The 7,617-nt window shown below is 41.4% G+C and overlaps 1 long non-coding RNA gene across 1 annotated transcript; it reads right to left on the bottom strand.

Annotated features, from left to right (window-relative positions):
* Positions 1-3,527: 3,527 nt before the first annotated feature.
* On the bottom strand, positions 3,528-5,084 carry LOC148117514 (uncharacterized). Its single transcript, XR_015736961.1, has 2 exons — positions 4,141-5,084; positions 3,528-3,862 (listed from the first exon to the last, which is right to left on the bottom strand). It is a non-coding gene; the product is annotated as an uncharacterized LOC148117514 (long non-coding RNA).
* Between the last annotated feature and the right edge of the window lie 2,533 nt (positions 5,085-7,617).

The following is a 7,617-nucleotide window of genomic DNA, read 5'->3' as shown; positions in this document are numbered from 1 at the left end:
CCATAACTATGGCAACTTATAAAGAAAGGTATTTTATTAAGGGACTTGCTTATAGTTACTTACAGAAGATTAGTCTATTTTCATTATGGCAGAAAACATGAGGATACAGAGGCAGCATGGTGTTGGAGAAACAAATGAGAGTTTCACAGGTAGAGAGAGATAGGGAGGGGAGAGCTAGCAATGACTTTTGAAACCTCAAATTCCACTCCCAAAGACATACCTTCTCCAACAAAGACTTATCTACTCAAACAAGGCCATACCTCCCAATCATTCCAAACATTTTATCAAATGGGAGCCAAGCATTCAAATATCTGAGCCTATGGAGTCTATTCTTATTCAAACCACCATAGCCAGAAGAGAGAGAAAGAGAGAGAGAGAGAGAGAGAGAGAGAGAGAGAGAGAGAGAGAGATTGAGAATCTGGAAAATTATAGTATTAGTCTACCTGGAATTATGCAGATACTAAAGCAGAGTGGAGTATTAAAGGAAAGTAAGGGGATGAGAAGATTGGTTGTTACTTAGTAGTACTTAGTGTTTGTGAAATCATCCTAAAATTTCAAACACAAACCAGAAAAACAAAAAAGCCCCCTCCATTCCAGAAAGTAAGTTTGCTAGAATCAGCGAAGAAAGAATAACTGGCTTCCATTTTTACTTTTTATTTAAAAATTTTTTAAGAGTTTTATACACGCATATTGTATTCACATTGTTTCCATTCCTGTGTCTTCCCATCAACTTCTCCAATGACCTGAACTCTCTCATGATGTCTTCTTCTTCAATTATTATTGGGACACATATATGTTATACATATGTACATATAAACATGACCAGTTGAATTCATTTTAGTATTGTTCATATGCTTGCATGTTTAAGGATAAATACTTATGAATAAATAACTTATCACAAAAACAGACAACCCCCCCAAAAAAACCAAAAAACAAAATGTATCCTCTCAGATTCAAATAAAACTCATATCTATGATTCTTTTTTATTGATATTGGGTTGTGGTTGTACAGGCTAAGAAAAGATACGTGTTTGATCACTAAGTGTCTATTGTTTAGGTTAGGCTTCAGATTGTTTCATTGCTTGGTAAGAACATTCTTCTTTTGTCACTGTCTCTCCATTTGTCATTGTATTATATTTTTCGTCCTTTGCTATGGTTCTCTTCCACTCTATTTTTGTTTTTCATACTCTCTGTCTATATCTACTTTTTGCTTTATTCTCTTTGAAGTCTCCTCTCCATCTCCCTGTGTGTGTCTGTTTCTATTTTTATTTCTTTTGTTTTTGTCTCTTCATTTTTTTTATTGGCAATGTACAGATGTGCATTAGGAAGCTCTTTACTTCTTCAGAGATCTTTAAGTCTTCTAAATTAATTCATTTTGTTAAAAGTTTTTTCTCATAATAACTGTAACCAGAAGACAACTGATTAAGCAGAAGAGATGAATATTTAATGATAAATCCTTGAATACTTAGTTTTGTAGATCCCATTATGTTTTCAGAGCCATTGATACTCATTAGCTAATTCCTGCTGAGTTTCTGCCTGATGAGCTTCTGTGATAATGCTCCCTAGAGAAGACCCAAGTATCAAAAGGCTTCCGAAACCTTCATTCTGCTGTGGGATAGCTCTGTGTAGCTAACTTACCACTCTGATGCTTCTGTCTTTGAACAGTTGGTTTGGTTTTAGTAGTGTGCCACCAACAGTTTTTAAAGATTTATTTTTTATTTTATTTATTTAATTTTTGATGATTTATTTTTAATTATTCATTCTTAATTGTTAAAAGTTATGTGTATATGTGTGTGAGTATGATCATGAATAAAGGTATGCAAGAAGGCTCTAAGAGAGCCTCGGATTCACTGAAGCTAGAGTTACAGGAGCTTGCAAACCACTCCAAGTACTTTACATGATGGAAGCAGACTTGGTCCTCTCAACATCTGAAGAAGCACTCCAGTCCCTGGCACCAATGCTTTTAAGACCGAGGAAATATAATACCTACCAGAGACAATGCATGACATCCAAAACAGAAAATCTATATTCCTTGTCAAGTTTTCTGTCTGGTTCTTTACAGAATTTTGCATGGGAACAACCACACGTGATTTTTCTGCATATTTTTTTCTGAAATTTCTAAGGTTGGATTCTTAAGTTCAAATCTGAAGGAGGAAGGGTTACTTATGCAAGTAGTTTTCAGAGAGCATGCCACTAGATGAAAACAGACTGAGGGAATAGTAAAGGGCTCGAAAGGAGGCCAGGTAAAGATGTACAATTCAGCTGAAGTCTAGGATGAGTGTGGTTTCACAGGAATCTGCAGGATCTTAGAGCAACTCAAGGCAAAACTTTTAACACCTGAGATCAGTGAGTCATTAATAATGGGTCATGTCCTTCCTGTCCTCTCAACAATTCAGGCTATGTTGACCTAGAACCAGTTGTGCTTGAACTCTGAGCTGCTGGCAGTTAGGGTTCACAGTCACAATAGTCCTAATGACAGTTATATAGACAGGAACCCCACAGCAGCTACTATAGAGATAATACAGGGGCTGGGGAGGCTACTTCAGCCTGGTACCCCTGTGCATAGGTTGGAGCCTGTCCTATATTGCGTGGAGTTTCTTGATTCCTAGTGCTGCCTGGTGTGAGCTCAGTAACCTAGATAGATACACAGACAGACGGTTGTGCCCAAGAGGAAACTATTAAGTTGATAAATATGGTATAAGACCAGTTGTCTCTTCCCAATTAGAGGGTAAAGAGTGGTAGAATGTCTGAGTTGGATAGGTTGAAGCTACACAGATCCAATAGTCAGGAGAAAGAATGATTTCACAAGGTTTAGCAAGTGTGGTAAGCCACCAGATTAGGAAGTACATTTCTATTTTCTAGTTACCTGTATATGATGATTTTCTCCATTCTATTATCTAGCTCTTGCCAGGTTATCTACCATAATAACTTGAAAATGAAAAAAGTTCATTAATTGTCTCTTCTATCTGACCCACTAATAACTATCCCTATGACATATGATGTTATTCCCTGAGTTGCAATACCATTTTAAATACACTTTTTTATTAGCTTGTTTCTGGGTTTAGAAGGTGATTATTTTTAGAGGGTGATATCCTTTAAACTCTACATTGTTTTTCTTACTAGATACATTTGATGTTTGTTCATATCATCACATCTGCATAACTGAATATTGCAATATGCAAACATCTGTCTGATTTCTAGCTGAAATTAAGCTCTGTGTTAGCTTTCTATTACTAATATAAGATTTCTGAGATCATCAAGGTAAGAGGAAAAATGTATTGGGGTTCACAGTTTTGGAGGTTTCCATCTACAGTTTCCTGGCTCTGTCGCTTTGGGCCTTGAATGTCATCAGGCATCATAACAGAAAAAGGTTGCTTATCTAATGGTGGTCAGGAAGGACAGGGAATAAGAGAAGGAGGGAGGGAGTGTTGGAGGGAGGAAAGTAGGAGAGGAAGAGAGAAACAGAGGCAAAGGCACATGCGGGGGGCCATCCTGTCCAGCAGGAATGAACACCACCAAAAACGAGAATTCCTTCTCTGGTCACATCTTTATTTGGAGCATTCCCTTGAGGAAAATTGGGGGAAGGGAAGATAGAGCAGGGACAAGAGAAAGCTTAGAGAGAGCGTTGGGCCCCGAGGCAGCTGCTTTTAAACGGTGGAGCGGCTTGAACGCTGTCCTGATTGGTTAATGCCATTCTGCTGGTCTGAGCATGTGCAAGCAAGGGTGCAGGCAAGGGTGCTCAGCCCCACGTGGCTACCTCCAAACTGCAGGACCACCTGTGCCTCCAGGTGGCTCCCAACATCTCCCTCTTCTCTTGTTAATAAGAGCAATAAGGCAAAACTATTCTTCAATCTGGTCCCCACCTCATGATGTGTGGACCGATTAAAGAAAAGAAAAGCAAGACACACCCTTCCTGTGCAATGGGACAACTACTTCCCTGGGAGTGCTAGGGCTGTGTCTGCACACCCTCCGCCTATGCATACCTTCCTCCATGCTATGTGGGACTATCTGGTCCCTAGAGGGTACAAAGGCTATGCATGGCTAATTGCCTATGAGCTCTTTAGAAGCTGAGAGTCAAACTTGGGGTGAGGATACACATACCAAGACTGCCAAGGCCTGTGTCACAAAGACCTTGTCCCACCTCACTTGGGCTAGCAGGTAGCACACCAATCAAGGACATACAGCACTTCCACCTAGACACAGCATGCCAAGAATATCTCTGCTCCCACCCATTCCTAAGGAAGGAAAAGGCAAAGTAGAGTCAGTCAGAAAATTGTTAAGAGATAAGAGGTTGCACAGGGTGTTGCTCAAGTCGATGGTGTGAAACAGCTGCTCTTGGCACCGCTCAGAAGGTCATCTCTGCTGCCTCCGCATGAATCTTCCACAGCAGGACACTCAGCATCCACTGGGTCATCTCTCTTTTTTATTTCCCTTGTCAGTCTTGCTGGCATCCAGATGTATGTCAGCATTCCTAGAAAAACATAAACAAAACTCTCCTCCCAAATTAACATTTAAGAGTATTAAAAACTCTCAGTGTAAAAATTCAGCACAATCAGTACTGGAAGTAGGCTGGTTTTGAACTTAGAGACTTGCATGTCTCCGTTTCAAAGAGCAAATCTTGTTTGCCTGTACCAGCAAAATTTTGAATTAAAAATTAAATGTAAAGAATGCAAGAGAAATCCTTTCTCTGGGGGAAGCTGTCACTGGTAGTGTAGTCCCCCTCTTATGTCTAAAAACCAAAGCAGTTGTCACTGGGAATTGAACTCAGGACCTTTGGAAGAGCAGGCAGTGCTCTTAACCTCTGAGCCATCTCTCCAGCTCCCCTATTCAGATGAAAAAACCTCTAGGTAGCATTGTTTTATTCCACCCGTTGCCAGAGGCAATAGGTAATGGTAACCAGGTTGACGCGCCTTTATTATGATAATTAGGACCAGTTCTTTGAGGGAGAGTGGGCGTAGACCATAGATAATCTGACTACTTCCTGCTGACAAAGGGACGATGTTTGGGGGATAAATGTTTTTATCTGACTAAATTCTTGGCGACAAATGTTTTTATCTGACTGAATTTTTAGCGACCTTGGCTGAGGGCGGCTGCCACAGCTCCACCTCTGAAACCCATTATGGCGCGCTCCGCATGGCCCAAAGGCATGGCCCCGCCCCGGGCCGTGCGCGGGCTCGCCGTTTATCCCGTAACTGCGAACTGTAACTCAGCCTCACCTCAGGCATTGAATTCGCACCGCCAAGCTCCGGCAAGGGGGGCATCCGCCCACTCGTGGGGGGGCTTCTCCTGCCCGGTCTGCCCGCGCGCGGAGCCCCGTTCTCTGGGAACTCATCTCCGCCCGCCCATGTTGCTATGGAAACACAGTTCAGAGTTTGGCCCCTCTCCGTCTTTAGGTCTTTAGCGGTGTTGCAGCTCACCACGCAGCTTCCGCCTCTGCCTCCTGAGTGCTGGGATTAAAGGCGTGCGCCACCACCGCTGGCTACTTCCTCAAACAAAGTTAAAGTTTTCTGTACGTGAGAGCCAGAGACTGAGCTCTCTTAACAAAATTAGGCGAAAATCACCTCCAAAAGCTCTGTGGCTCTTTAAGAATAGGGAAGGCAGTGATCAAGCTTGCCTCCCTACGAGACTGTTGCCTCCAGTCTCTAACAGCGAGTACGCAGGTGGACGGAGAGGGAGCGGAAGCCGCGGTCTCCCGTACCCCATCGTCCTCATAGTCCCGCCTTAGTTACCTCGCCTTTTTTGCTGCTGTTCACATTCCTCCTGCACTGAACTTAAGGGATTTTTCTTCCCCGTTGCTTTCTGTACCTTCTTTCAGATACCTTAACTTTGATTTTTTTTTGTATTTTCTTTTCTTTTTAGGCCTATCCTTTGAAATTCTTTTCCCTCCCCTTTCTGGAGGAATTAAACTGACGTCACTCACCGCTCCACGTTCTCAGAGTTCTGAAATTCACGGCTCTCTGTCCTGGTGTCTGATTTCAGCTTTTTCTCCCGGGCTTTCAGCACGTTGCTGGGCACTTCCTTCTCAGGGTCCCCCGGCGTAGTTGTCAGGGTCCCTCAGCGTCCCGGGGTTTCGAGCACCAGTTGCGGGGGGCCATCCTGTCCAGCAGGAATGAACACCACCAAAAACGAGAATTCCTTCTCTGGTCACATCTTTATTTGGAGCATTCCCTTGAGGAAAATTGGGGGAAGGGAAGATAGAGCAGGGACAAGAGAAAGCTTAGAGAGAGCGTTGGGCCCCGAGGCAGCTGCTTTTAAACGGTGGAGCGGCTTGAACGCTGTCCTGATTGGTTAATGCCATTCTGCTGGTCTGAGCATGTGCAAGCAAGGGTGCTCAGCCCCACATGGCTACCTCCAAACTGCAGGACCACCTGTGCCTCCAGGTGGCTCCCAACAGGCACAAACATAGTGACAATGATATAGAGAGAGATTGCCTTCAAGGTACACTCTGAATGGTCTAATGTCTTGTAATTAGCCCCTGCTGCCTAAGAGCCCACTATCTCCCAACAGTGCCAAGGTGAGCCTTTATTTAATACAAGAACCTTTGTGTAACACTTCACATTCAGTCACTGCAGATACAACTCTTACCACCCACCATCCATATAATTACTTAATTCTATTGTATGTGTATATTGTTTTGGGGATTACTAAAACATTCTCCTTTGGGAAAAGACTTTTTCAGTTATAGTAAGTGGGTAAATACAGGTCATTTTGCATTTTAAATACCTTTTTATTTTTGAGATTATAATATAATCACAAGCATAATGCCTGCCTTTTCCTCCCTCCACACACTATTCCCATATACCACTCTTTACTCTCTTTTACAATCCTTTTTTTGTCATAAATTTCACTAAGTTCTAAGGTAACGTAGGTGCATACTTATTTTTATACCCTCTTCATTAGATTAGTGGTGATTGCTATATTTATTGTTTTTAATTTTCTTTGGTAACTCTAATACAAAATTCAAATATCTGTAATACATTTAGATTCTTTTATCAAATTCGATTTTTTCCTTGAAGTCTCTTTATAAATGACCTTAGAAAACTTTGAATATATTAAGGTTCATGTTTTGTACTGTACAAGTCTATGGGTGTTGACAAATGTTTAGTGTTTTATTTTTACCATTGCAGTACCAAAAATTGTAGAAAGGTTGAAACATTAAAGAAAAAAGAAACTAAAAATTAGTAACTTCAAGGATCACTCAAGTAGGCATAAGGGAATAAACAGGAGAAGAACAATATCTTTCTTGAGTGGAAAACTTATTCTTTCTATTTATTTTAATTTTATATATTTGAATGTTTTTTCTGCATATGAGCACCTACTGCATGTGTGTGCAGTGCCCATGGAGACTGAAAGAGGGTATCAGCTTCCTCAAAATTAGAGTTACAGATAGTCGTTAGACACCACATGGGTACTGGGAATCAAACTCACATCCTCTATAAGAATTGCAAACACTCTTGACTACTTAGCCATTTCTCCAGGTTTTTGTGTCTTTGCTTAATCTAAGTAGGGACATATAAATGAGAAGACAATTTTATAGTAGGCTGATTATCCAACCACTGTGGTATAGTTTTAGACCAGAAGGTAGCAGCAGAGTTAGAAATAACTAGAATGTTATCTA

The sequence above is a fragment of the Myodes glareolus genome, chromosome X, assembly GCF_982192425.1.
Source record: "Myodes glareolus chromosome X, mMyoGla1.1, whole genome shotgun sequence".
NCBI lineage: Eukaryota > Metazoa > Chordata > Mammalia > Rodentia > Cricetidae > Myodes > Myodes glareolus.
The sequence above is the reverse complement of the archived record's forward strand: the minus strand, read 5'-3'. Positions and strand labels throughout refer to the sequence as shown.